We start from the raw sequence: 27,033 nt of genomic DNA, 5'->3' as shown, positions 1-27,033 counted from the left end.
ATTTCTTGGGTTTCTGGTGTTTTTAGCTGTTTAGCTGGTGGATCAGAATTCAGAAAATAGTGGTCTAATGTGACTTGCCTTTTCCTACGCATTAAAATTTTTCAGACCATATCGTGAACCAAATTTGGAGGGTGTGCTGGTGCATTGTCCATCAGAAGAAGGCATTTTTTAGGCAGGTTATTCTCTTCGAGATATCGCTTCATGGCAGGAGCGAAAGCCTCGTGCAGCCATTCCAAAAACAAGGTCCTTATGACCCACCCCTTCATGTTCGCCCTCCACATCACAGGCAGTCTGGCTTTGTTTACATTGTGCTGCTTGAAAGCACGAGAGTTCTCAAATTGGTAAACAAGTAGCAGCTTGATTTTTACGTCGCCACTAGCGTTAGCACACAGCAAAACAGTTAACCTGTCCTTCATTGGTTTATGGCCGGGCATAGCCTTCTCTTCCTGGGTAATGTAGGTCCTCTACGGCATCCTCTTCCAGAACAATCCGGTCTCGTCGCAGTTGAAGACTTGTTGCGGGATGTAGCCTTCGTCCTCCATTAATTTTGTGAAATTTTTCACGAATTCTTTCGCAGCTTCAGTGTTGGAACTAGCAGCCTCTCCATGCCTTACCACACTATGAATGCCACTTCTCTTGCAAAACTTTTCAAACCATCCTCTACTGGCTTTAAATTCCTCACTTTCGCCACTCGTAGAAGGATAGTTTTGCAGCAAATCGCCATGAATCTTCCTGGCTTTCTCGCATAACATCGCCTCACTTACGCTATCCCCTGCAAGTTGCTTCTCGTTCAGCCACACTAGCAACAGTTTTTCCACCTCTTCCAGCACTTGAGGCCTCTGCCTGGTTAACGCTGTAACTCCTTTTGCAACATCAGCTGCTTTAATAGATTCTTTCTGCTTTAGAATATTCGAAATCGTAGATTTTGACTTCTTGTACTCGGCGGCAAGATCAGTAACTCAAACGACACGCTCATACTTTTCAATAATTTCTTTCTTTACTTCGATTTCAATTTTCTGCAAAACTTTCTTCTCACCACTCTTCACTTGCTTAGAAGCCATGGTTAACTGCAAAAGCACACGAAATACTGTAGAGCACAAAGAGTTCACAGGTAAAGAACGCATGTCTGACTGAGAACAATGAACAGGGAGAGGCTGAACACGTGCTTAAATACAGTAATCAGTGCGTACAAACCGGAAGGGAAATGAAATAGAGCACAAAGAGTTCACAGCGAAAGCACGATCGCACGTCTGACCAAAAACAATGCAACACGTGTGGAAATCATCTGCGCGCATAAACCGAAATGGAAACTGGCTTGTTCATATACCGAGTGTGTGGTTGTGAACCGAGGCAAACGTTTGGCGAACTTTTTGGTCGTAAACCGATTTTGTACATGTACCGATGTTCCACTGTATATATATATATATATATATATATATATATACACACACATATACAGTGCATCCGGAAAGTATTCACAGCGCATCACTTTTTCACATTTTATTATGTTACAGCCTTATTCCACAATGGATTAAATTCTTAATTAAATTAAATTTTTTTTCTCAGAATTCTACACACAACACCCCATAATGACAATGTGAATAAAGTTTACTTGAGGTTTTTGCAAATTTATTAAAAATAAAAAAACTGAGAAAGCACATTTACATAAGTATTCACAGCCTTTACCATGAAGCTCAAAATTGAGCTCAGGTGCATCCTGTTTCCCCTGATCATCCTTGAGATGTTTCTGCAGCTTCATTGGAGTCCACCTGTGGTAAATTCAGTTGACTGGACATGATTTGGAAAGGCACACACCTGTCTATATAAGGTCCCACAGTTGACAGTTCATGTCAGAGCACAAACCAAGCATGAAGTCAAAGGAATTGTCTGTAGACCTCCGAGACAGGATTGTCTCGAGACACAAATCTGGGGAAGGTTACAGAAAAATGTCTGCTGCTTTGAAGGTCCCAATGAGCACAGTGGCCTCCATCATCCGTAAGTGGAAGAAGTTCGAAACCACCAGGACTCTTCCTAGAGCTGGCCAGCCATCTAAACTGAGCGATCGGGGGAGAAGGGCCTTAGTCAGGGAGGTGACCAAGAACCCGATGGTCACTCTGTCAGAGCTCCAGAGGTCCTCTATGGAGAGAGGAGAACCTTCCAGAAGGACAACCATCTCTGCAGCAATCCACCAATCAGGCCTGTATGGTAGAGTGGCCAGACGGAAGCCACTCCTTAGTAAAAGGCACATGGCAGCCCGCCTGGAGTTTGCCAGAAGGCACCTGAAGGCCTCTCAGACCATGAGAAAGAAAATTCTCTGGTCTGATGAGACAAAGATTGAACTCTTTGGTGTGAATGCCAGGCATCACGTTTGGAGGAAACCAGGCACTACTCATCACCAGGCCAATACCATCCCTACAGTGAAGCATGGTGGTGACAGCATCATGCTGTGGGGATGTTTTTCAGCGGCAGGGACTGGGAGATTAGTCAGGATAAAAGGAAAGATGACTGCAGCAATGTACAGAGACATCCTGGATGAAAACCTGCTCCAGAGCGCTCTTGACCTCAGACTGGGGCGACGGTTCATCTTTCAGCAGGACAACGACCCTAAACTCACAGCCAAGGTATCAAAGGAGTGGCTTCAGGACAACTCTGTGAATGTCATTGAGTGGCCCAGCCAGAGCCCAGACTTGAATCCGATTGAACATCTCTGGAGAGATCTTAAAATGGCTGTGCACCGACGCTTCCCATCCAACCTGGTGGAGCTTGAGAGGTGCTGCAAAGAGGAATGGGCGAAACTGGCCAAGGATAGGTGTGCCAAGCTTGTGGCATCGTATTCAAAAAGACTTGAGGCTGTAATTGCTGCCAAAGGTGCATCGACAAAGTATTGAGCAAAGGCTGTGAATACTTATGTACATGGGATTTCTCAGTTTTTTTATTTTTAAAAAATTTGCAAAAACCTCAAATAAACTTTTTTTCACATTGTCATTATGGGGTGTTGTGTGTAGAATTCTAAGGAAAAAAATGAATTTAATCAATTTTGGAATAAGGCTGTAACATAACAAAATGTGGAAAAAGTGATGCGTTATGAATACTTTCCGGATGCACTGTATACTGTATTCTGTTTAGACACAGTACAGTAGAAACTCCATTTTGCTGGGAATCACTTAAATTGTTAATATGAAATTGTTAAATACTGAATTAGTTGGAAAATTAAAAATGTACTATTTAAATTTTTTTTTACAATAAAGATTAATCAAACAAAATTTGTGTCACTGTATTTAGTGTAGTAAATGCAGTAAATTAATGATATTCATACTTACATTTTACTTTATAAATATATAACACATTCTTTTTTTTCTTCCAAAATAAATGTTACTTCTGGAAAAAACAGTCATCACCATCAGTCACCATTCAAAAATGTAAAATGTACTTTCCAGATGCACTGTATATATATATATATATACACACTAGACATTAAGCCCGTTACAATAACGGGCGCTAGAACAGTAGTCCATAAACATTAGTAGGAACAGTCTATATTAAATGGCAAGGGACCTTTTACCTCATTAAATTTTTTCCATAAAATGCCTGTAATTTTCTCTGACAGTAATACTGGCTTTGCTGTCCGTAATATGCGTTTAATTTTCTGTCACAACAGTGGGCAATCAGCAGATTCTCCCCAGCAACTGAAGTAATGTGCGCGAAAATAAATCTACTTTTAAAAGTCATCGTATTGTAATATCATGAAAATTCGTATATTTAGGAAAACCCCTTCAATGACTGACACTTTACCGGGCCAAGCTTCTTAATCGCAAATCTGACATCCTCAGAGTGAACACTTGTACAACAATGGGAAGCTGGTCTCCGCGTCTCAGTACCCGATTGGATTTTTCGTGTTTTATGTTTTAGGTCTTACCTCGTTTACCAAAATCCGATTGGATCTGCCGCGCGATATTTTATAGGTCCCGCCCTCTCTGTCTTGTGTGACACATCAGGCGGCCTTTGAAGCGTTGCACTGTGCCCCACGCATGCACACTTCACCAGAAGACACACACACACACACACGGACACTGGACGCACACAGGGGTTTTATTAAAGAGGATATATAAAATAAAAAAAAAAATCCTGGAATGAGACAAGACTTTTTCAGAGAGATACTTTCATGTCCCACGAGACGAGACTTTGTGCCAAGAGATTTAACACGCCCACGTTCCACTCACCTCTCATTTCTGTGAATGCTATTGTCAGACACAGTTCCTGTGCTCCCAGCGCTTATAAATTTTTATGTTTTCCTCACTTTAATACAAGACATACAATCTATTTGTTTCCTTCGAAGTAGTTCTTTTCTGGACAATAATTTTATATGTTCTAGATAAAACATCAATGACTAAGCGAAGAAGAAAGGACAGTGCGTTAAAAAGAGGCCCAAAAGCGTTGTAGAGAAAAGAATTCAAAAAAGAATAATTTAAGTGCAAATTCAGAAAATAAGGAACATTATAATCAGCCTGGACCAAGTGGAATTGAAAACCTATCAGGTCCAAGCAGCAGCGGAAATAAAAGACTAAGAGTAGAAGACAAAGTAGAACATCATAAAGAGGTTCAAAAACATTGGCGTGATACACATGCAGAGCAGGTTAGAGATTATGAAAGTACTAAAATTCATAAGTCTCAAAAAACTGATAGTAAAGATAGCATTAGCACTAACAAATGGAAATTATTACTCAGTGAAATAACAGAACAGCGAAAAGAGATCGAATATATGGAGAAAGGTGATATGACAGAAGTATGTAAATATTGTTCATCTTTAAAGTTTAAGTCGGGGACTTGTAGATCGTCTAATTCGTGTTGACATCAGGGAAAAATGGTGTTTCTTCTCAATGAAGAGGCATATCCGTGAGAATTAAAAGATTTGTTATTTGGTTAAAGTGAAATCCACAAACACTACAGGCAAAATATCCGAATCTACAATAATCTGTTCACGTTGGCATCACTCAGTGCTCAAAACGTAGATTTACATGATTCAGGACCATACGCTATGAGAATCTGTGGTCCTGCAACAATTAAAGCTAATACAAGTTTAATTTCAAAGAAACCACAATTTGGTCAGGTTTATATTTATGATCACGGAGAAGCAATACGACATAGAGTTGAATGATCGGACATATTAGAAATTCTACAGCCACCAATGGATACAAATCCATACGTCCTTCTCAGTGCGGTTGGGCAATGCCATATTAATGCCTGCAGTTTTGGAGTGGCATGTCCAGCAAGGATGTGATGGCCAGCTGTCTACAAACTTTCGGCCACATAGCACTATATTGCCAAAAGTATTGGGACGCCTGCCTTTACACATACATGAACTTTAATGACATCCCATTCTTAATATATATGATTTAATATGGAGTTAGCAAACCCTTTGCAGCTATAACAACGTCAACTCTTCTGGGAAGGCTTTCCACAAAGTTTAGGAGTGTATTTATGGGAATTTATGGCCATTCTTGCAGGAGAGCATTTGTGAGGTCAATTACTGATGTTGTATAAGAAGACCTTGGCTTGCAGTCTCTGCTGTAATTCATCCCAAAGGTGTTCTGTTGGGTTGAGGTCAGGGCTCTGTGCAGGCCAGTCAAGTTCCTCCACACCAAACTCGCTCATCCATTTCTTTACAGACCTTATTTTGTGCACTGGTGCACAGTCATCTTACAACAGGAAGGGGACATAGCCAAAATGTTCCCACAAAGTTGAGAGCTTGAAATTGTCCAAAATGGCTTCATAGTCTGAAGAATTAAGAATTCATTTCACTGGAACTATGGGGCCAAGCTGAACCCCTGAAAACAACCCCACACCATAATCCCCCCTCCACCAAACTTTACACTTGGCACAATGCAGTCAGGCAAGTACTGTTCTCCTGGCAACCGCCAAACCCAGATTCATCCGTCAGATTGCCAGACAGAGAAATCACTCCAGAGGACACGTCTGCACTGTGGTGGGGTGCTTTACACCACTGCATCCGACACTTTGCTTAGCACTTAGTGAAGTAAGGCTTGGATGCAGCTGCTTGGCCATGGAAACCCATTCCATGAAGCTCTTGACGCACTGTTCTTGAGCTTTTAGAGGTCGGTAGCTATTGACTCTGCAGAAAGTTGGCGACTTCTGCACACTGTGTGCCTCAGCATGCTTTGTCCCCACTCTGAGATTTTACGTGACACTTTGTGGCTGAGTTGTTGTTGTTACCAATTGCTTCCACTTTGTTATAATACCACTAACAGTTGACCGTGGAATATTTAGTAGCGGGGACATTTCATGAATGGACTTATTGCACAGGTGGTATCCCATCACGGAACCACGCTGGAATTTATTAAGCTCCTAAGAGCGAGCCATTCTTTCACAAATGTTTGTAGAAGCCGTCTGCATGCCTAGGTGCTCGATTTTATACACCTGTGGCCATGGAAGTGATTGGAACACCTGAATTCAATGATTTTGACGGGGTGTCCCCAATACTTTTGGCAATATAATGCACTTTCTTCATTGAAACTACTTGGTCTACAAGGCTTTGTGACATGCTGTGGTTCAAGAAATATCCTACTTCTCTCAAACTCAAATTTAATGAGTAAAAGTTATGGTGGGGATGTAGAAAAGCAAACTACGTAATGGTGAAAGAACTCTTCCTCTCTTTTGCATTTTTGCAGCACTGGCCTACTTCAACTATTTGCAGTTTGCTTTATTCCAGGATTCGGAAATTTTTTCATGCAAAGGGTGCAGCTTGTTCAGCACAAATGATCAAAAAATACAAGAATCATATGAAAGGCTTCCTAGTCGGTATCCGGTCACCTTTTTGCTTGTTTTAGACATGACAGGGTCCAGACCCACCTGTAGGCTTCTGCTACCTTTAAACAAGTCCTGCGTCCAGCATATGCAGCCCCTCTGGGGCAGTGGCTATCCGCTGTGCTCTCAGCACGTGTTTTCAGGGTTAAGGCTGCTTCAGTGCGCCTCTGAGCTGCGGCCGAGCAGGAGACCAACGCAAAGTGCAGCTTCTGGGAGTCGGATGAGGGCAGTAAAGTCACGTACTAACTGAGACCACCACGTGAACTGTTTTAAAGGTGGGTGGGTAATGTTAGAAAATGAATTCTGCATGCATCAGACAGACCTCTGAAGATTTGAAGAAACACAAATAAGCCATAAAATATGAGACCATATCTTAAATTGATATCTGGACCAAAGTATGGCCCGATACTGAATCAAATATATTTAACTCAATGCCACAGAAAAAGACGAGCTACACATGGAAATATTTACACTGCACAATGCAAGAAAGAGTAAAACATGGATCCGCACACGTTTAACCAGTGATCAGTAGAAAGACGCAGAGTTAGTGTCTGTAATTTAGAAATCACTCAGCAGCCACTTTGAAAAGTGCACAGTGAAAGATGCTGCCAGTTTCTTCCATGTTGTTTTCCTTGAAAGTGTCATGGAGGTGCCTTGGTGGGCGTCCTCCAGATCCGATATGCAGTCTCTCACAATGTGTATTATATAGCGCCTGTGGTCTACGGTGAAGTTTAAATGGCGATGAGAGATTCTTTATGAATATCGGCCATTTTACATGCTTTGGTGACTCTTGGCTTCATTTGATTCTTAGTACTAGGGTGTTGTACCGTGTTAGCCATTATGAATGTAGAGAAAAGCCAAGCAAAATGTCACCTTTTATTGGCTAACTAAAAAGATTACAATATGCAAGCTTTCGAGGCAACTCAGGCCCCTTCTTTACATCTTGCCTGAAGAAGGGGCCTGAGTTGCCTCGAAAACTTGCATATTGTAATCTTTTTAGTTAGCAAATAAAAGATGTTATTTTGCTTGGCTTTTCTCTTTGGTTCTTAGGAAAGGCTGAGCACATAATGGATGACATGCGTCAGCTCTTCTGCATTATCTACACAATTGAGAGATGAGTTAGAGCAAGTCCAGATAAAAGTGTTAGACACATATAGTGTAATTAAACTCTGTGAACATCACATATAAAACTAAAATGAGCCAGAGGTGGTCTCCCACAAAGCCAACAGTCACTCTTATGTTACATTGAGAGGCTTCAATATAACGTACGAGTACCGCGTAGAAGAGCACTAGGTATCGCTGGAACAGAAAAATGCCGGCATTACTTATTTGACAGATGCCAATGCCCCTTTGACGAGCAGTTCCCAGGTCACTCTGATGGTTGATCTGCTCACGAGTTAAAAGCACAATTATGCATCAGATATAGTTCTATTAACTTGTACCTCTCGTCGCCTTTGCTTACCATGTGGGGATTTCTGGACCTTTTCATGCACTCAAAGTGAATAATGTTTACAATAACCACAACCGATCTAATGTAGCTTTACAACTGGAATTAATTTTAATAAGTATACATGAAGATGTATTTTTTTCCCTGTGCTTTGTCCCTTTAACTCGAAAGGATTGTGTTAATTGAGAGAGGACAAGGAGTTGATGGGCAGTGTACCGCCATTAACAGGCAGATAGCCATCTGAGCAAACGGAGGAGAATAACGAAACAAAAATGAGATTACAGTAGCTGCAGATCATTAAACTTAGTATTGATGTCATTCCACTGTTCACTGAGACAGCATCCAGCCCTGAGAATCATCTCCTCTTAGTACCGTATTACGTATTCCGGTCTTGACCCACTGCTACTGCCGTACAATTTGAGGGGCACCACAATCACACAACACAAAAAGTCTACAGTTCTGTCGGATTGCAACACAAAATAAAACTCCAAAGTAAATCTTACTAAAACTGAAATTAATTAATATTTATAAAAGAAAACTGAAACATCCATCCATCCATTTTCCAACCCGCTGAATCCGAACACAGGGTCACGAGGGTCTGCTGGAGCCAATCCCAGCCAACACAGGGCACAAGGCAGGAACCAATCCCGGGCAGGGTGCCAACCCACCACAGGACACAGAAAATAGAAACATCTTTCTGAAATACAAAAACAGTATTAGTAAAAATACATGATGTGCAAAACTAAACTAAACTGAATTTCCAAGCAAGATTAAAAATAAAAAGTAATATAAAAAGGTAAATCTGTAAAAACCTTGCCCAGGAGTACATTGGCACATCAGAGTGGCTGTTCAGGCGGAGCGCCGAGATGCCATGACTGCCTGTTATCAGCCCTGCCAGAGAGATGTTGCCACCAGTGTCCTCGGGGAGGATGTTAACCCTGGCAGGCAGTCGCACACTGTCCCTCGGCTATTGTGGCCTCCCATCTGGGGAAGGTACCACCAGGGTTACAGGCCTTCAATGCCATCCATAATACAGGGCGGCGCAGGGAAACGGGAAATTTTGGAACTAGGTGTTGGCGACCCTGGGGCGTCAGCCATTGTTTGGGCCCAATGTGACCTCATTTAGAACCCCTTGCCATTAGTTATAATGGAGCAGTGGAGTGGTGTGGAACGAGCATTCGCTGTGAGAGCCTTTTTTAATCATCATCATTATGTGACTGCCACGCAAAGGGAATTTTGGTGTTATTACCAGTTAGGACGTCATGATTGTGTCCCGTCTGCTCATGCGATTACAACATGGGTGTGTAATTTTGAAGAAATGGGTTCAGCCTTAAAAAAGAAGTCCCCAGGTGGAGCCATTTTGCATACAATGGCAGCTATTCGACAATTGTTTGGAAGGTGAGTCATTTCACGCAACGGTGACATTCCATGGCTTCCAAGATCCCCAGATCTCACTGATTTTTTTTCAGTGGGGACATCTTAAAAGGCAAGTGTACTGCACACGTCCTGCAACCATTACTGAACTAAAAAGGAAGATTGAAGAGGAAAATCGCTAGCATTCTTCTTGACATGTTACATCGAGCAATGCAGAATTTCCACAACAGGCCATCATAATGTGTACGGAGGACAACACCTTCATGATGTTTTCTTCAAAACATAAAATGAATATTGAATCAATATTGATTACCATTTTGTACAATACATTTCACCATTAAATGTATTTTGTAATTTGAACATCAATTGAAAATATCCCCTTTCTCTGTGCCACCCTGTGTGTATGTCTGTATATATACAGCTTGACATGTTCAGGAATACCATATTAAGTAGAATTAACTGTATTGTGCATTTTCTACAGTTTTCCTGCAAACAGCCCTCTCCACTTCATCCCAGAGATGCCTGATGAAGTTGAAGTCCAAGAAGTGCACAGCCTACTGAAGCACTGAATACTCACTGGAATCATTTGCTGATTTTGCGTGTCTTGTGACTTTATCGTTCTGTTACTGTCCACCGGATTATGGATAACCTGAAGGAGAAACTTTGTCAGCAACAGTTTTAAGATGTGCCTTGCCATTAAGATGTTGTTCAGTAGGTGTCAGGGTCCCTAATGTGTGTCTGGTAAACAGGGTGGCACCATGGTCTCATGTTGCTTGTGCCAAATTCTGATCATTCCATCAGCATGAGGCAAAAGTTTGTCTAACCAAGCGTTTTTTATTAAACTCCTCAATGGTCCAGTTTTGATGCTTCTGTGCCAACTGGAGGTCTTTTTGTACTTAATTGACAACATCAGTACCCGATACGGTAGGTTGTGCATCTTGATGTGATGGAACAGCCACATGATTGGCTGATTAGATAACTGCACAGATAATTGCCCACTAAGTGTGTGTGTGTATATTATATTTTATATATATATATATATATATATATATATATATATATATATATATATATATATATATATATATATATATAAACATACACACCCTATATTTTAATTGTGTAAATTAATTGAAACAAACTCTGAAAACAATAAATATTATTAATAATGTTAATTATATTCATATACTCACATCAGTACATGATATGACCTCCTTGACTCTTGAGAAGTAGCTGGATGCGATTTGGTATGGAATCCACCAATTCTGAACAGCCTTGGAGGATTTTGGGGTATCTGTGCCAAGCCTGAATTGAGCCCTCAATCGTCTACTCCATAGTTGTGCAGTCCATTCCACAAAGTCGGTGCTTAAAAATAGACCAGAAATATTTGATTGTTTTCCCATCAGGAGAGTTTCCAGGCCACTCTCGTATGTTCATTTGATTCTCATCAACAGTTTCTTTACTTGTTTCGATGTGTGACACAGGGCCAGATCATAATTAAAAAACTGAACAAAACTGATTTTTGCTGTTTTCAGAGTTTGTTTCAATGAATTTGCACAAAGGGGGTATATTTAAAATATTTGCAGTGCACATTACCCGGCCCTGCTTTTCTCACAGCTAGGCGTCGCTCTGTCCTATGCTCGAAGCTTTTTCACTCTTGGTATTTACATATTATTGTTTGCTGCCATCTAGCGGTTACTTTGCATTAGCACACTACTAATGACCTTTCCGAAAACCTGGAAAACCACCTGTTTCAGTATCAACGTACAACAGACATACTTTTGAAATCCACCGTGTAGGAAGGATTCTCTCGGAGCTGTTACATCAATGAGAAATGTGCCGCGTTTTACTCAGTTGGTTTTGGCCCACTCTTTGGTTGATCCTTAAGGTGGCCATTTCATTAACAGCAGGCGCGCTGTTCTGCTGCTGTCCGACACATCGTATCTCCAAACCTTCAGCTCCAGCCACCGAAATGGACGGCACTCGATGTGGATGTGACCCCAAGTTCGCACATCGCAGTGTCCCCGCACGCGATCATTGCGTAACGCAAAACAATACACAAAATATGTTGAAATATAAAAGTTTTGACACTTTTGGGCAGAGTGGGCGCACTGACTGGACTCGCCTTATGGAGCAAAATATGCGACTGCAGGTGCAACAGAACGTGAAATTGGAGTCAGGGTCCCACGGCAGGGAGCGCACTGTAAAGCCTTAAATGAAATGTCAGCCTACGGCAACCTTTCGGGTTGTGCCTTCGGTTCCACGGCGCCGTGACGTGGAACGCATTAAGAGTATTATTGCTGTTTACTTTGGTGAAACGTCAATTTTAAATGGCACGGACTGTGTTTATTCTATCATCGTTTTCAATCGGCATTCGCGTTTTCCAGTGAATGCTCGCTGCCAGCACCCGGTGAAAGGCGCTATACAAAAACACGTTCAATCGGGGAACTCGGCGGGGCTATCATCTGCGCCACCATGCACTTCCTTGTCGAATTAAAGTTTCCTTTGTCATAAATGTTCACAAAGACTCGCACAGCTTTGCTTTCTCGTTGGTGACATTTAGGTTTTGTGTTGATCAGCGGCGGTTGCACAAACGCAGCAAAGGAAAATGAGGGGACGTCCAAGGGGGCGAGTCGTCTCTTTAAAGACACTGAACACGCCAGTCAGTGAATTTGTCTGCGGTTTGTAACTTTCTCACCTCGTGTGTCATGCATCTGCTCTCTTGGATCGATTTCCGCTTTATTCTATTTATTTATTTGAAATTGGCAGCTCCCGCTTCGTGCATCTTAGTTAGCAGCTCGCCGCCGTCCACTCCACTCTTTTCCCAGCGAGCCCCCCACCTCCTCCCGCCGTGTTGTCGACTGTTGAAGGAGCAGCAGCTAAAGCTTTGTACAAGTTTGATTGGCTCTGGGGAGCCTCGCATCGCCTCAGGCTCTTCCTTTGACAAGTTGATAGAGACATCAGTGAGCTCTCCAAGGACCGGACGCCAGGGGTCCGTTTCAAAGTGAGGGGGTGTCGGTGTGACCCTACGCTTCTGACGACTTAAATCCCACACACAAGCTGAACCCTTAACGCCCCCCCCCCCCCCCCTGCACCCTGCCGGCGCCAAGCTGAGAGGCAGCATGGTGGAAAAAAATAAATAAATAAGAAATAAATAGAAAATAAAACGTAGCATCTCAAAGAGGTGAAGCCAATTAAATCCGTAGGAATGCTCTCGGGAGTCTGTTAATAAACCCGCGCACATGAGTCATTAACAAATACGAAGGATGGGAGACAGCTGCTGGAGAAATAAACAGCGAGCGCTGCCGAGCTTCCAACAGTTGACAACCGCTTACTGCATTTTAATTTTATACCGCGTTAATAATTGATAGAACTTTGAATGGGAGCGCAAAAAAAAAAATCAGTTTCAAGGGAAATGTCTTGAAGGGGCGGCACAAATTATACACAGACACAATGGCGGCCAGTCTGGGCATCAAGGGGCATCGACGGGCCAAAAAGGGGCAGAGCGGCTCGGCTGGGTGAAGACGAGAAACAACCGGACATCAATGAAGGTGACGTCCACAGAAAGCACAGTGAAATACAGCGCCAGGGCCTCGCTGGGTTCGTTTTACGCGAGGAATTTTGGGAAGCTGGGCCAACATTAAGAAAAAAAACCTTGAAGAAGAATCTGAATGGGATACGGGACAGAACATACAAACGAGCTTCAGGTCTCCTCTCGTTTGTCACATTTCTTATACTATCTATCATATTTTGCCTTCATCCTCTGTTGGAAGTTTTCATATTTTCTTATTAACCCAGCTCTGTACCCTTAGCAGGGTCCTGGAGAGGAGGGTCCGTCGGATAGTTGAACCTCGGATTCAGGAGAAACAGTGTGGTTTTCGTCCTGGTCGCGGAACAGTGGACCAGCTCTATACCCTTAGCAGGGTCCTGGAGGGTGCATGGGAGTTTGCCCAACCAGTTTACATGTGTTTTGTGGACTTGGAAAAGGCATTCGACCGTGTCCCTCGGGGAATCCTGTGGGGGGTACTCCGAGAGTATGGGGTACCGGCCCCCCTGATAAGGGCTGTTCAGTCCCTGTACGATCGGTGCCAGAGCTTGGTCCGCATTGCCGGCAGTAAGTCGAACCCGTTTCCAGTGAGAGTTGGACTCCGCCAGGGCTGCCCTTTGTCACCAATTCTGTTCATAACTTTTATGGACAGAATTTCTAGGTGCAGCCAGGGCGTTGAGGGGGTCCGGTTTGGTGGGCTCAGGATTGGGTCACTGCTTTTTGCAGATGATGTTGTCCTGTTTGCTTCATCAGGCCGTGATCTTCAGCTCTCTCTGGATCGGTTCGCAGCTGAGTGTGAAGCGGCTGGGATGAGAATCAGCACCTCCAAATCCGAGACCATGGTCCTCAGCCGGAAAAGGGTGGAGTGCCCTCTCAGGGTTGGTAGCGAGATCCTGCCCCAAGTGGAGGAGTTCAAGTATCTCGGGGTCTTGTTCACGAGTGAGGGAAGAATGGAGCGTGAGATCGACAGGCGGATCGGTGTGGCATCCGCAGTAATGTGGGCTCTGCATCGGTCTGTCGTGGTGAAAAAGGAGCTGAGCCGCAAGGCAAAGCTCTCAATTTACCAGTCGATCTATGTTCCTACCCTCACCTATGGTCATGAGCTATGGGTAGTGACCGAAAGAACGAGATCGCGAATACAAGCGGCTGAAATGAGTTTCCTCCGTAGGGTGTCTGGGCTCTCCCTTAAAGATAGGGTGAGAAGCTCAGTCATCCAGGAGGGGCTCAGAGTAGAGCCGCTGCTCCTCCGCATCGAGAGGAGTCAGATGAGGTGGCTCGGGCATCTGATCAGGATGCCTCCTGGACGCCTCCCTGGTGAGGTGTTCCGGGCACGTCTAACCGGGAGGAGACCCCGAGGAAGACCAAGGACACGCTGGAGGGACTATGTCTCTTGGCTGACCTGGGAACGCCTTGGGATTCTCCCGGAAGAGCTAGAAGAAGTGGCCGGGGAGAGGGAAGTCTGGGCATCTCTGCTCAAGCTGCTGCCCCCGCGACCCGACCTCGGATAAGCGGGAGACAATGGATGGATGGATGGATGGATAAATCACAATGGATTCAATTTGGGTTTTTTTGATACTAACCAACAAAAAAAGGACTTTTTAACATTGAAATGAAAACAGATCTCTGCAAGTGGTCTAAACTAAGAACAAATATAAAACATAAATAAATAAGTCAAGTAAGTGTTTCACCCCTTTAATATGACCCAATTAAATCATCACTGGTGCAGCCACTTGGCTTTAAATAGTTCAACGGAGATCACCTGTCGATTTCAGCTGACTGTTGTATAAAGACACCTTATATGGAGGGTCCACCTTATGGTGAGTCAGTATCCTGACCAAACCTTCAAAATGAAGACAAAAAGAACACTCCAAGTAACACCACGAAAAAGTGATTAAAATACACAAGTCAGGGGACAGAGACAAGAAAATATCCTAGTCACTGACTATCCTAATCAGACATTAAGAAATGGGAAGATTAAGACCCAGTTGGAAATCTTCCTAGAGGAGGCCGTCCACAAAAACAGAGTGATTGTGCAAGAAGAAGATCGGCGAGAAAGCACCAAGAGACCTACTACAGCTCTAAAGGAGTGACAAGCTACAGTGGTAAGGCTGGAGAGACTGTGTGGACACAAACTTGTTGCTGAAGTGCTCCACCAGTTGCAGCTTTATGAAAGAGTGGCAAGGAGAAAATCATTCTTAAAAAACGCACAGGACATCTCAGCTAGAGTTTGCCAGAAGACACATGGAAGACTCCGAAATCAACCGAAAGAAGGTTCGATGGTCTAATGAGACCAAAATTGAGATTTCTGGCCATCAGACTAAATGCCATGCTTGGTACTCACTCTTAACATTACCAAGTCACACCATCCTTATTGTAAGGCATGGCTTGTGAGGATAAACCGAAGGCAGCAAAATACAGAGAAATACTGAAGGAAAACCTGATGCAGTCTGTGAGAAACCTGAAAGGAAGACAGTGACACAGGATTTGTGTAAAACAACAATGCTAATATCACAGAGTAACCGAGTCAGAGTCCAGACCTCAAAGCAATTTGTGAATCTGTGGCTGGACTTGCAAAGGGCTGTTCACTCATGAACCATGCAGCCTGATAGAGCTTGAGCGGTTTATAAAAGGAAAAATGGGGGAAACCTGCAGGAGCAAGACATTCAAAGCTGACAGAGACCTGCGTATGCAGACTCAAGGCTGTCATGGCTGCCAAAGAGTACTTCTACTAAATACTGACTTGAAGGGTGTGAATACTTATGGGTTCAACTATTTTGTGTTTTATATTCATTTTGACATTTTCTGTTGATCAATGTCAAAAAAGCCAACTTATTTCCGTGATTCATTGTTTTATAATAAAATGTGAATATTTCCAATGTGTGAGTACTTTTTATAGGCTGTATATATCTATTTAGTATAGTGCCTTTCATTATCAGTCATATAGCTCTTTTCATATCTCTGTCTATTCATACACCCCAAATCAGTTAATCCTCCCATGTTTAATTCTACTTCAGAGAACTCGGTTTGCATGCTCTCTGAGTTTCTTCTGCAAGGGACAGACAAGCAGGTCAATCTGAACCGTAACTGAACAGAGTCCATCCAGCATGTTTGATGCCTTTCTGCAACTCCAAAAAGCAAAACGGGGCTTTCACTCATGAGCCTGACAATCCTATATAACATCCATCCATCCATCCATTTTCCAACCCGCTGAATCCAAACACAGGGTCACGGGGGTCTGCTGGAGCCAATCCCAGCCAACACAGGGCACAAGGCAGGAACCAATCCCGGGCAGGGTGCCAACCCACCGCAGCCTATATAACATGCACTTACAATATAAGAAGTTAGATAATGCACACATGGCGTGACATTCAGGTGCATTCAGCCACAAAGTTAACTGACATGAAAGTTGAAGCATTTCACATTTTTTTAGTTACTTCATCCAAGAGTCAGTTACCACATTTTTGTTTATTAAATATTTTTCCAGACAATGACTTATATTTAAAAATAACAGTGATAATAAAATGCAAATACATGTGTTAGTAGACTTCATTAAATACGCGCCTTTTAACAGTTCTTTACATTGTCATGTAGTTAAAATACCAGCCGAGATAGACTTATGGTGGTTAGTAGGTTTCATACACAGCAGATTTCAAGACAAGAGATGCAAAACTGATATCGACTGAGAAGTGCTGGTGGCAGAGATAGATAGATAGATAGATAGATAGATAGATAGATAGATAGATAGATAGATAGATAGATAGATACTTTATTAATCCCAGGGGGAAATTCACATACTCCAGCAGCAAAAAATATTAAATTAAAGAGTAATAAAAAAATGCAGGTAAAAAACAGACAATAACTTGAATAATGTTAACGTTTACCCCCTCTGGTGGAATTGAAGAGTCGCATAGTTTGGGGGAGGAATGATCTTCTCAGTCTGTCAGTGGAGCAGGACAGTGACAGAAGTCTGTCGCTGAAACTGCTCCTCTGTCTGGAGATGACACTGTTTAATGGATGTAGTGGATTCTCCATAATTGATAGGAGCCTGCTGAGTGCCCGTTGCTCTGCTACGGATGTCAAACTGTCCAGCTCCATGCCAACAACAGAGCCTGCCTTCCTCACCAGTTTGTCCAGGCGTGAGGCGTCTTTCCTCTTAATGCTGCCTCCCCAGCACACCACTGCGTAGAAGAGGGCACTCGCCACAACCATCTGATAGAACATCTGCAGCATCTTACTGCAGATGTTGAAGGATGCCAGTCTTCTAAGTTTCTTAAACATAACATTTTTGAAAGTACACCTAATAGAGTAATACCAAAAATTACAATACAAAAATAACTATTAATGCAAAATGACCAATAATGTCATTAAATCACCATTTAATATTACCCAATGAAAGGAGAAAAGAAACTGTAACAAGTTCCCCATCTAGTAAATAATATGTTAAAATATTAGTAATTTTAAAACTTATTATTTTTTTAAATAAGTAAAAACTTGGAATGGAACTGATTTATTGTATGACATAAAAATCCAAGGGTGAGAATAATTTTAAAAATTATAATTCCAGTCTGAAGATACCCAGAAGTTAAAGCAACTCTTTGGGTACAAATAAACCGTAACGCACACGTTTTGTCTATAGTAGGTTTTACTTTTTAATCACTAAGCCGCACTTTCAGCGTGGCACAAAAATGTAATCCTGTCCTGCAACACAATCAGACTCTTTGTGCAGCGTAGAAACCGTACACGACCCCGTGCTGCACCGTGGTCCTTAATGCACACCTTGGTCTCTCTGATCTCCTACTGCATGTCCACTGCAGTGCCCTTTCTAAAGCTGCCCTGTGTTTGTTTCACTTAGGGCCGCTGCATGTTTGCTGTGTAATGAACTAGATGAAGCACCGTTCAGACGCAGGTTCATAACATTACTTCTTTACGGTAATACCCCACATATAATATTAGTTCAGTCAATTCAGCCTGATATATGCTTACATAATTGCTTTCTTGTTCCAACATTTCCAGAAAAATTACTTTTTTTCCCTCGTGCTTCTGTGGTTACTTACCTAAATCAGCCAGAGAAGGTGCTTCTGAATGAGCTGCATGTGATCACACCTCCTTTCCTCGGCACTGTATTGGGGGCCCAAGCAACTGGAGGAAGAGTAAAACAGCAAAATCTGTAAAATATACATGTTGAAGTAACTGCTATTTAAGGTAAGATTGAAACAGTAAAGGGATTCATTGATGAAGTCGCACATAATGTTTCTCTTTTTTAAGACAGATGAGTTCACAGATTCAGCAAAGCTTTAAATTAGGAGATTTTGAAATTTCAAAACTTTGTAGAGCGTGACCTGATCAAGATGTCTCTGTAATAACATGCATTTTTTTTTGTTTTTTTTAAACGCAGTGCACTAAGGCTCCAGATTGGGCATGGGTATACGCAGTAGTGAGGACGAGTGGCCTCTGGTTATTGATGATGGAACTCGCAAAGTCTCCATTCACATACAGAGGTGCCTGGTCCAGCCAATTTCTTCATTAGAGCGCTAGCGTGCATAATTAGGTACCCGCGCTCACTGAGTTGTAAAGAACCTCTGTAGGACAAAGAAGGAGATAAAGACAAGAATACAAGAGACGTGAGGTTAAAAGGAGAGAAACTAAGTCAGGAGGATCATGGAAGAGCTGGTGCCATAGTGTGGAGGAAAGTGGTCAGGAAGTGGCCCCCAGAGGAGTGAGTGGACAGTGCTCAAAGAGAAGAGTCACCACTGCTGAGCTCCCAATGAGCAAGAGCCAGAGACCGCTCTGAGTAGGCTCCCACTGAAGGCCAAAAAGGTTGGCAGTGGGAGAAAGGAGCACGGCTCAAGGCATTTCACACTGAAGGTCAGGGGAAGGTGGCGGAAACACCAGCCGGGTTTCAGGGATGACTGTGTTTGCTGATGGACCTCTCCTTTCACTGGGTAGACCTTAAAAAAGATGTGCAAACGAGACATCAGTTTGAGAAAGAAGAACTGAAGCTCAGATTAGTGTTAATGGATAGATCCCAACAATATTTTAACGTCAGATTTTTAACTATTTATTGGACTTTATTTTTTTATTTTAACCTCCACGACAATGACACTACCCATTAAGAAGTCCACACCTTCTCATCCACCCATTCTAAATCTTGCTTATTGAGTTGTTGTTTATGTATTATATAGTGCCTTTCCTATCTACTGTCACAGACGGCTGGGGTCCCTGTCTGGCCAGGACGCCTCTTCACCGAGAGGAACCGGGGGAGCAAGCATGGCCACAACAGTTCCTCCCCAGGACGCTAGATGGCAGCCCCCATGGCTTGCAGTGGTGCCTCAGACTCCTGCTGGGCTTCATGGAAGATGGAGTTGGATACAGCACTGTTGGGCACCGCCAGGGGGTGGTGCTGCAGAATTAGGTCAACAAGCACCTGGAGCACTTCCGGGTTCCTTATAAAAGGAGCCAGCAGCCACTACTCGGGGAGCCAGAGTTGGGAGGAGAAAGACGAAGGTTGCTGAGGAGGAGTGGAGGAAAGAGTAAAAGAAAGAAGAAGAATTCTGTTAAGGTGTATTTATTGTGATGTGCTTGGACTGTGCTGTGGGCTCATGGGAACAGGAAAGACGTTCTCAACGAGGGAAGAAAAAGGAAAATAAAAGCATGTGCTTTTATAAGTGTGCCTCCTGCGTATGTGTCTGGTTAAGCGCTGATATAGCACCATCTACTGTCACACTGTCTATCTATCTATGTAATCCTGCCAACTGCGCTAAACTAGCCATCGATCTATATGTAAGATGTTTCTATTTTGATATATATGTTTACCAAAGATTTTTAGCCTAACTATTTTATGACCTTGAGTTATACAAAGATCTAAGTCTGCTAAAGATTGTACCATTTATTTGTATGGTGATTGGTGCAAAGTGATGTGACTATTAACTGGGTTATGCAAATGAAAGACCTTGTAAAGGACATCCATTTTGCAGAAACTGATCGTGATCCTGACCTTTTTTTTAAAGGAATTATTTCCCTACATTCCTCCATTGCTTGTTTTTTTTTTCCCCCAAAACAAGATCATGTCATGGCACCTGGCATCTCTTAACTGGTGGGAGTGTGTCCTGAGATGGCCTGGCATCTTTTCTGGAGTTGTTAACTACCTTGTGTCATAAATGGGATTTTATGATGTAACTGGCTGTTTACATTTTGGAAAAAAATCACAAGGGAGGCCATAGATGCAATACTAGTACAATATGATTTGTTTAAATGGCTTTATAATATTTTGCACTTTTTGGAAAATTAGAGAACTCCAAAAGTGCTTTTTGATTTTTTTCATTTTCTACCCGTTGTCATTTTATTTTCTTTTTCTTTGTTATTTGGGCCTTTTTGCATTTTAGACCTTGAATATTTGAGGTGAAGGGTTTGATTAATAAATTAATTAAGCCTGTTATTTTGGCTCAAAGTTTCCCTCTCTAGTAACCTCCTTAATGTAATGTTTAACTTCAGAAAAACAAGTAAAAAATGCTGAATTTGTTTCAACAATAAAAAAATGTTATTATGTGTAACAGAAACATATAAATACCAAAACGTCAACATAAATAATGTAGGAAGTGGGAAAGGCATGTTGAGTGTACTGATAAAGATTTAGTACATTTCCCTCATGTGACATCTTTTGAACCAGTCACCAATGCACAGCCCGGGACAGTAGAAGCAGGTTTCTTTGTGCACTTTCCTTATTTTTTTCTGTTGCTGGCACAAGAGTGTAGAATGTCAGTGTCTGATTTGCACAATCAGCACACTCTGTGTTATTGTGGGCAGCGCAAACCTTCCCCAGAAACCAACATTGGCAGTTGCTGTATTATAAACAGTGCTTAGGGATTGTGCTTCACTCACTCAGAATATGGAACCAATGTAGGAATTATTTTAAGATAGAGAAGCTTTTATCTGTGGCACCACTGCACAAGGACCACCTTTTTCCATCCTCTCAAACGTATGCAGTTTTTAATGTCAGGAAAACATTCGGGAGTAAATCACTTAGGGATCAGTACATAGACAACATCTTTGCATCTTACGGACAATTACACTCTAAATTTTACTTTCCAGCAACACATTTCTTTCACTACCTTCAAATTAGAAACTCTGTTAACCAGAACTTGTCCAATGTTCCTCTTCTCCCACCTACATCTACATCGGAAAAAATATTGATCAGTCTTGAGGACTCAAACATTTTACAGTCCCACCCTTTCAAAGATCCAAGAGGTACAGTGGGAAAAGGATCTCTCACTCAACATCTCAGAAAAGGAGTGGAAAGTAACAATGTACAGAATTCACTCGAGCTCCATATACGCAAAACATACAGAATTTTGAGTTGAATAATTCTATCGAGCACATCTCTTTTGTTTAAAATTGTCCAAAATGTTTCCAGGGCAAGATCCAACCTGCAAATGATGCAATCAAGTTCCAGCCTCACTGGGTCACATGTTTTGGGCCTGCACCAAATTAACATAATTTTGGACCAAAATCTTTAAGTGCCTTTCAGACAGCCTTGGTGTCACAATCCCTCCTTATCCACTAACAGCTGTGTTTGGGGTACATCCAGATGGGCTTAAAGTGGAGAAGGACAAACAAACTGATTGCCTTTACTACACGACTGGCACGTAGACTTATCTTGCTAAACTGGAAGAATCCTAATTCTCCTATTCTAAGTCAGTGGGTAACTGATGTTATATACTATTTGAAACTGGAAAAAATCTAATTCTTACTTAGAGGATCTGTACAAAACTTTTTCAAAACCTGGTGGGATCTAATCAATAACATTTTAGAATAACCATTTAAATTGAGGAAGCATGTCATCTCCCATCTTTTACTCTATTTATCTTTTTACTTATGTTTACTAGCTTAAAGTTTTACTCTGTTGGCCTAGCTCTCTTTCTCAGGGGTGGGGGTTGATTGGTTTTTAACCTTTTTGTTTTTTTGTAAAACTTGACTTATTTGTATGGAATGTTATTTGATTTTAATAAAATAAATACAATTAAAAACAGTGCTTAGGGGGCTAATGTTCTTTTTGTCCATCTGCTGTACTTGATTACAATCATTTTGCCTTTTTCCCTCAACTCACACCTACTTGAAACCATTGTGAACTTTCAGGTGACCAGGTTCGTGCTGGTTCGATTTGATGTGCCATTTGCATCAGGGTCATTATCTTTGTCAACTTCTGATGACCCGTTCACATTGTCATCACTATGGTTTAATTCAATGAGTGGTTCAATGTAAGTGTGTTCCAAAACTGGCTTTTCTGCTTCTCATTTGCATGCCATTGTGTTTTGGTTGAAGGCTCCACACCAATCATGAATAATGATGAGTTACCTTAGAGTGACAAAATTTGTTGATGACATACCTATGGAAGCATGGAGGTGTTTAGGAAAGAGGCAGTGGAGTTTTTAATCAGATTGGTTAATGGAATCTTGGAAAGTGAGAGGATGCCCGAGGAGTGGAGAAGAAGTGTACTGGTGCCGATATTTAAGAATAAGGGAGATGTCCAGGACTGCAGTAACTACAGGGGAATAAAATGATGAGCCACAGCATGAAGTTATGGGAAAGAGTAGTGGAAGCTAGGTTAAGAAGTGAGGTGATGATTGGTGAGCAGCAGTATGGTTTCATGCCAAGAAAGAGGACCACAGATGTAATGTTTGCTCTGAGGATGTTGATGGAGAAGTTTAGAGAAGATCAGAAGGAGTTGCATTGCGTCTTTGTGGACCTGGAGAGATCATATGACAGGGAGCCTCGAGAGTAGCTGTGGTATTGTATGAGGAAGTCGGGAGTGGCAGAGAAGTACATAAGAGTTGCACAGGATATGTATGAGGGAAGTGTGACAGTGGTGAGGTCTGCGGTAGGAGTGACGGATGCATTCCAGTTGGAGGTGGGATTAAATCAGGGATCGGCTCTGAGCCCTTTCTTATTTGCAATGGTGATGGACAGATTGACAAACAAGATTAGACAGGAGTCCCCATGGACTATGACGTTTGCTGATGACATTGTGATCTGTAGCAATAGTAGGGAACAGGTTGAAGAGACCCTGGAGAGGTGGAGATGTGCTCTAGATAGAAGAGGAATGAAGGTCAGTGGGAACAAGACAGAATACATGTGTGTAAATGAGAGGGAGGTCAGTGGAATGGTGAGGATAAAGGGAGTAAAGTTGGCGAAGGTGGATGAGTTTAAATACTTGGGATCAACAGTACAGAGTAATGGGGATTGTGGAAGAGAGGTGAAAAAGAGTGCAGGCAGGGTGGAATGGGTAGAAAAGAGTGTCAGGAGTAATATGTGACAGATGGGTATCAGCAAGAGTGAAAGGGAAGGTCTACAGGATACCAGTGAGACCAGCTATGTTATATGGGTTGGAGACGATGTCACTGACCAGAAAGCAGGAGACAGAGCTGGAGGTAGCAGAGTTAAAGATGCTAAGATTTGCATTGGGTGTGACGAGGATGGACAGGATTAGAAATGAGTACATTAGAGGGTCAGCTTAAGTTGGACGGTTGGGAGACAAAGTCAGAGAGGTGAGATTGCGTTGGTTTGGACATGTGCAGAGGAGAGAAGCTGGGTATATTGGGAGAAGGATGCTAAGGATATAGCTGCCAGGGAAAAGGAAAAAAGGAAGGCCTAAGCGAAGATTTATGGATGTGGTGAGAGAGGACATGTAGGTGATGGGTGTAACAGAACAAGATGCAGAGGACAGAAAGACATGGAAGAAGATGATCCGCTGTGGCAACCCCTAACGGGAGCAGCCAAAAGAAGAAGAAGACCTTAGAGTGACAAAATGCATAGAAATATTCATTTTTTGCAGCTTGATATTGTTTTATTCTCTAGATGTCAGCAGAAAACTGTCCAGAGAGTTATACGGGTTTTATAATGTAAAGAGGATCATTACACATACCCCAAGTCTGAGCATATGTTTACGTAGGATTCCAAGCCCGAGTTATGCTTGGGATTAACATTATGGAGGTTACTAGACACCACACTGGAGACCAAAGACACCAAAGAGTAAGGGAGAAAACCAAAGCCAGAGAATACCCAAACCCATAAAACAACATCAACAATTAACAACAACAGGTTAAAGAGAAACCAGAATATGAATAATAAAAGCAAAAAAAATCATTAACCATATGTGAAAGAGCAAAATAACTCTCATAATTAAACAAACACATTTCAAAAGGAAGTGTATCTATAACAGTACCACCTGAGGTTAAGTGAGTTGCGTTGCGTACCACCCGAATTTTTAACAAAAAAATTAAAAGCAAGTAGTGCAATGAACGATTAATTCTTAATTAGGTAATATACAGCAAATTCACGACACTGACTACAACCGCCCCGAAATCTGAATAAAAGTTAAAGACTTGGAAGAAATTATGCATAAAATTAATGAAAAAATTTGTGCATGTACATAAATTGATAAATTCCGCCCCGAAACTAAATCCTGCCTTCGGCCTGTATGTGACGCAGTTACCAAGACGAAATGGTATCGGCTTTGTGCTTAGATCTAGTGACTATGATGCGATACAGCGGCAGTGCACGTATAACAACAAACACGAGCGGTTTCTGTGATGCAGACTTACCGAAGACTAAATAGTGTCGGCGTTATGCTTTCATCTAGTGACCAAAAACTCAAACAGTGAAGAAGTAGAAGTTGACTACCACGAAACAGAATTATGGTAGCGTAAAATTAACTAAATACTGATTCGAATAATAGGTTTTATTTATTCAGATGACGAAATTTCACACCACACTAAATTTGGGAATCCACATATTATTGTATTTAAACAGTTTCATTGGTTTTTGCTCACAACAGGCTTGTCATAAAGGGTTTTGCACAGATAAATTAAATTTCAGGGACCGCGATGCGTACCACCTGAATAGGCTCTGCGTACCACCAGCGGTACGCATACAACAGTTTGGGAACCGCTGATCTATAACATATAAATTAACTAAGATCTTGAACTGTGTAGCCAAGTTACAGTAATCCCTCCTCTATCGCGGGGCTTGCGTTCCAGACCCCCCCGCGAAAGGTGAAAATCCGCGAATAGAAACCATATGTTTATATGGTTATTTTTATATTGTCATGCTTGGGTCACAGATTTGCACAGAAACACAGGAGGTTGTAGAGAGACAGGAACGTTATTCAAACACTGCAAACAAACATTTGTCTCTTTTTCAAAAGTTTAAACTGTGCTCCATGACAAGACAGAGATGACAGTTCTGTCTCACAATTAAAAGAATGCAAACATATCTTCCTCTTCAAAGGAGTGCGTGTCAGGAGCAGAGAATGTCAGAGAGAGAAAGAAAAGCAAACAAATCAATAGGGTTGTTTGGCTTTTAAGTATGCGAAGCACCACCGGACAACGCAGCTGCTAGGAAGGGAGCAATGTAAAGGTAGCCTTTCAGCATTTTTTTATAGAAACGTCCGTATCGTCTAGTGGTGTGAACAGCCCCCCTGCTCACACCCCCTCTGTCAGGAGCACAGAATGTCAGAGAGAGACAGAGAAAAACAAACAATTAAAAATCAATACGTGCTGTTCGAGCTTTTAAGTATGCAAAGCACCATGCAGGAAGCATATCGCTTGACAAAGCAGCCACATTTAAGCCCAGCAAGGAAGAGAGCAATGTAAAGGTAATCTTTCAGTGTTTTTTGAGGAGCGGCCGTATCTTCTAGGGGTGCGAACAGCCCCCTTGCTCACAATATATTTGAGGAGTTTTATTTAATAGGTAATACGCGCTCTGGTTGGGTAGCTTCTCAGCCATCTGCCAATAGCGTCCCTTGTATGAAATCAACTGGGCAAACCAACTGAGGAAGCATGTACCAGAAATTAAAAGACCCATTGTCCGCAGAAATCCGCAAACCAGCAAAAAATCCGCGATATATATTTAAATATGCTTACATATAAAATCCGCGATAGAGCGAGGGATTACTATATATCCTAAAACACGGTCAATACCATTAACAATTGTGTGACCATCAGCAAAACCAAATTTAGCAAGAAAGAAATGAAAGAACTGAACTGTGGAAGGAGAATTAGTGACCTCATTGCCACAGAGGCCAGTTGCTTGTTACATACATGACTTCTAGTCAGAAGGGTTGCCAAACTTGACAACAGCACTTGTTGATCTCATCACCTGAGGATTTCAGATTGCACAATCATAAATTGCAGGGCATGATAAAACTACATGATTTTGTGACAACTTTCTGCACAGGTTTACATTTCCAAAATATTGTGAGCTTGCCGTTATTTCTGACTGCCAATGACAGGCTGTATGAATGCTTCAGAGGCATGGTGAGTTCAGCTGCAATTTCAGTCCCTTTTTTTCCGTACTGCTATAGTATGTAAAACACAAAACTTCAGACATACAAGTCTCTCTTCTGTTTGTGAGGTTCAAAGCAACTGCATTCCTTATTGCTTACCACTGCATTATAAGCATTGTGCTTCCAGCCGAGTTCTCATTTGTTCTCAACTTTCTCACACACAGAGCCCACCCGTAGAACTTAAGACAAAATCAAACCTTTGCTTTTTATTTACTTGAAGCCCTTCAGCTGAGTACTAAGTAGAAATACAAATAAAATACGACATATGGCCTAACCCTTCTTTTTAACTGAAGGTCATGCATAACCAGACTCGGCTCTCTAGTGTCTGGAGAAAACACTGCCTATTCTCTTACTCAGGCCTGCTGTCACTGCCTACTGTCCTTCTGAGTCTGATCCAGTGAGGCTCTGCTTGCCCCGAGGTTTCCTTATGGGGCTCCCCCATTCCTCCATCCCACCCCAATCCCACCCCAATTTTCCTTATGCCTGTTGAACTCTCAGTAGCTG

This window comes from Erpetoichthys calabaricus, chromosome 17 (assembly GCF_900747795.2).
Source record: "Erpetoichthys calabaricus chromosome 17, fErpCal1.3, whole genome shotgun sequence".
In the NCBI taxonomy this organism is placed as follows: Eukaryota; Metazoa; Chordata; class Cladistia; order Polypteriformes; family Polypteridae; genus Erpetoichthys; species Erpetoichthys calabaricus.
This window is presented reverse-complemented; position numbering follows the sequence as displayed.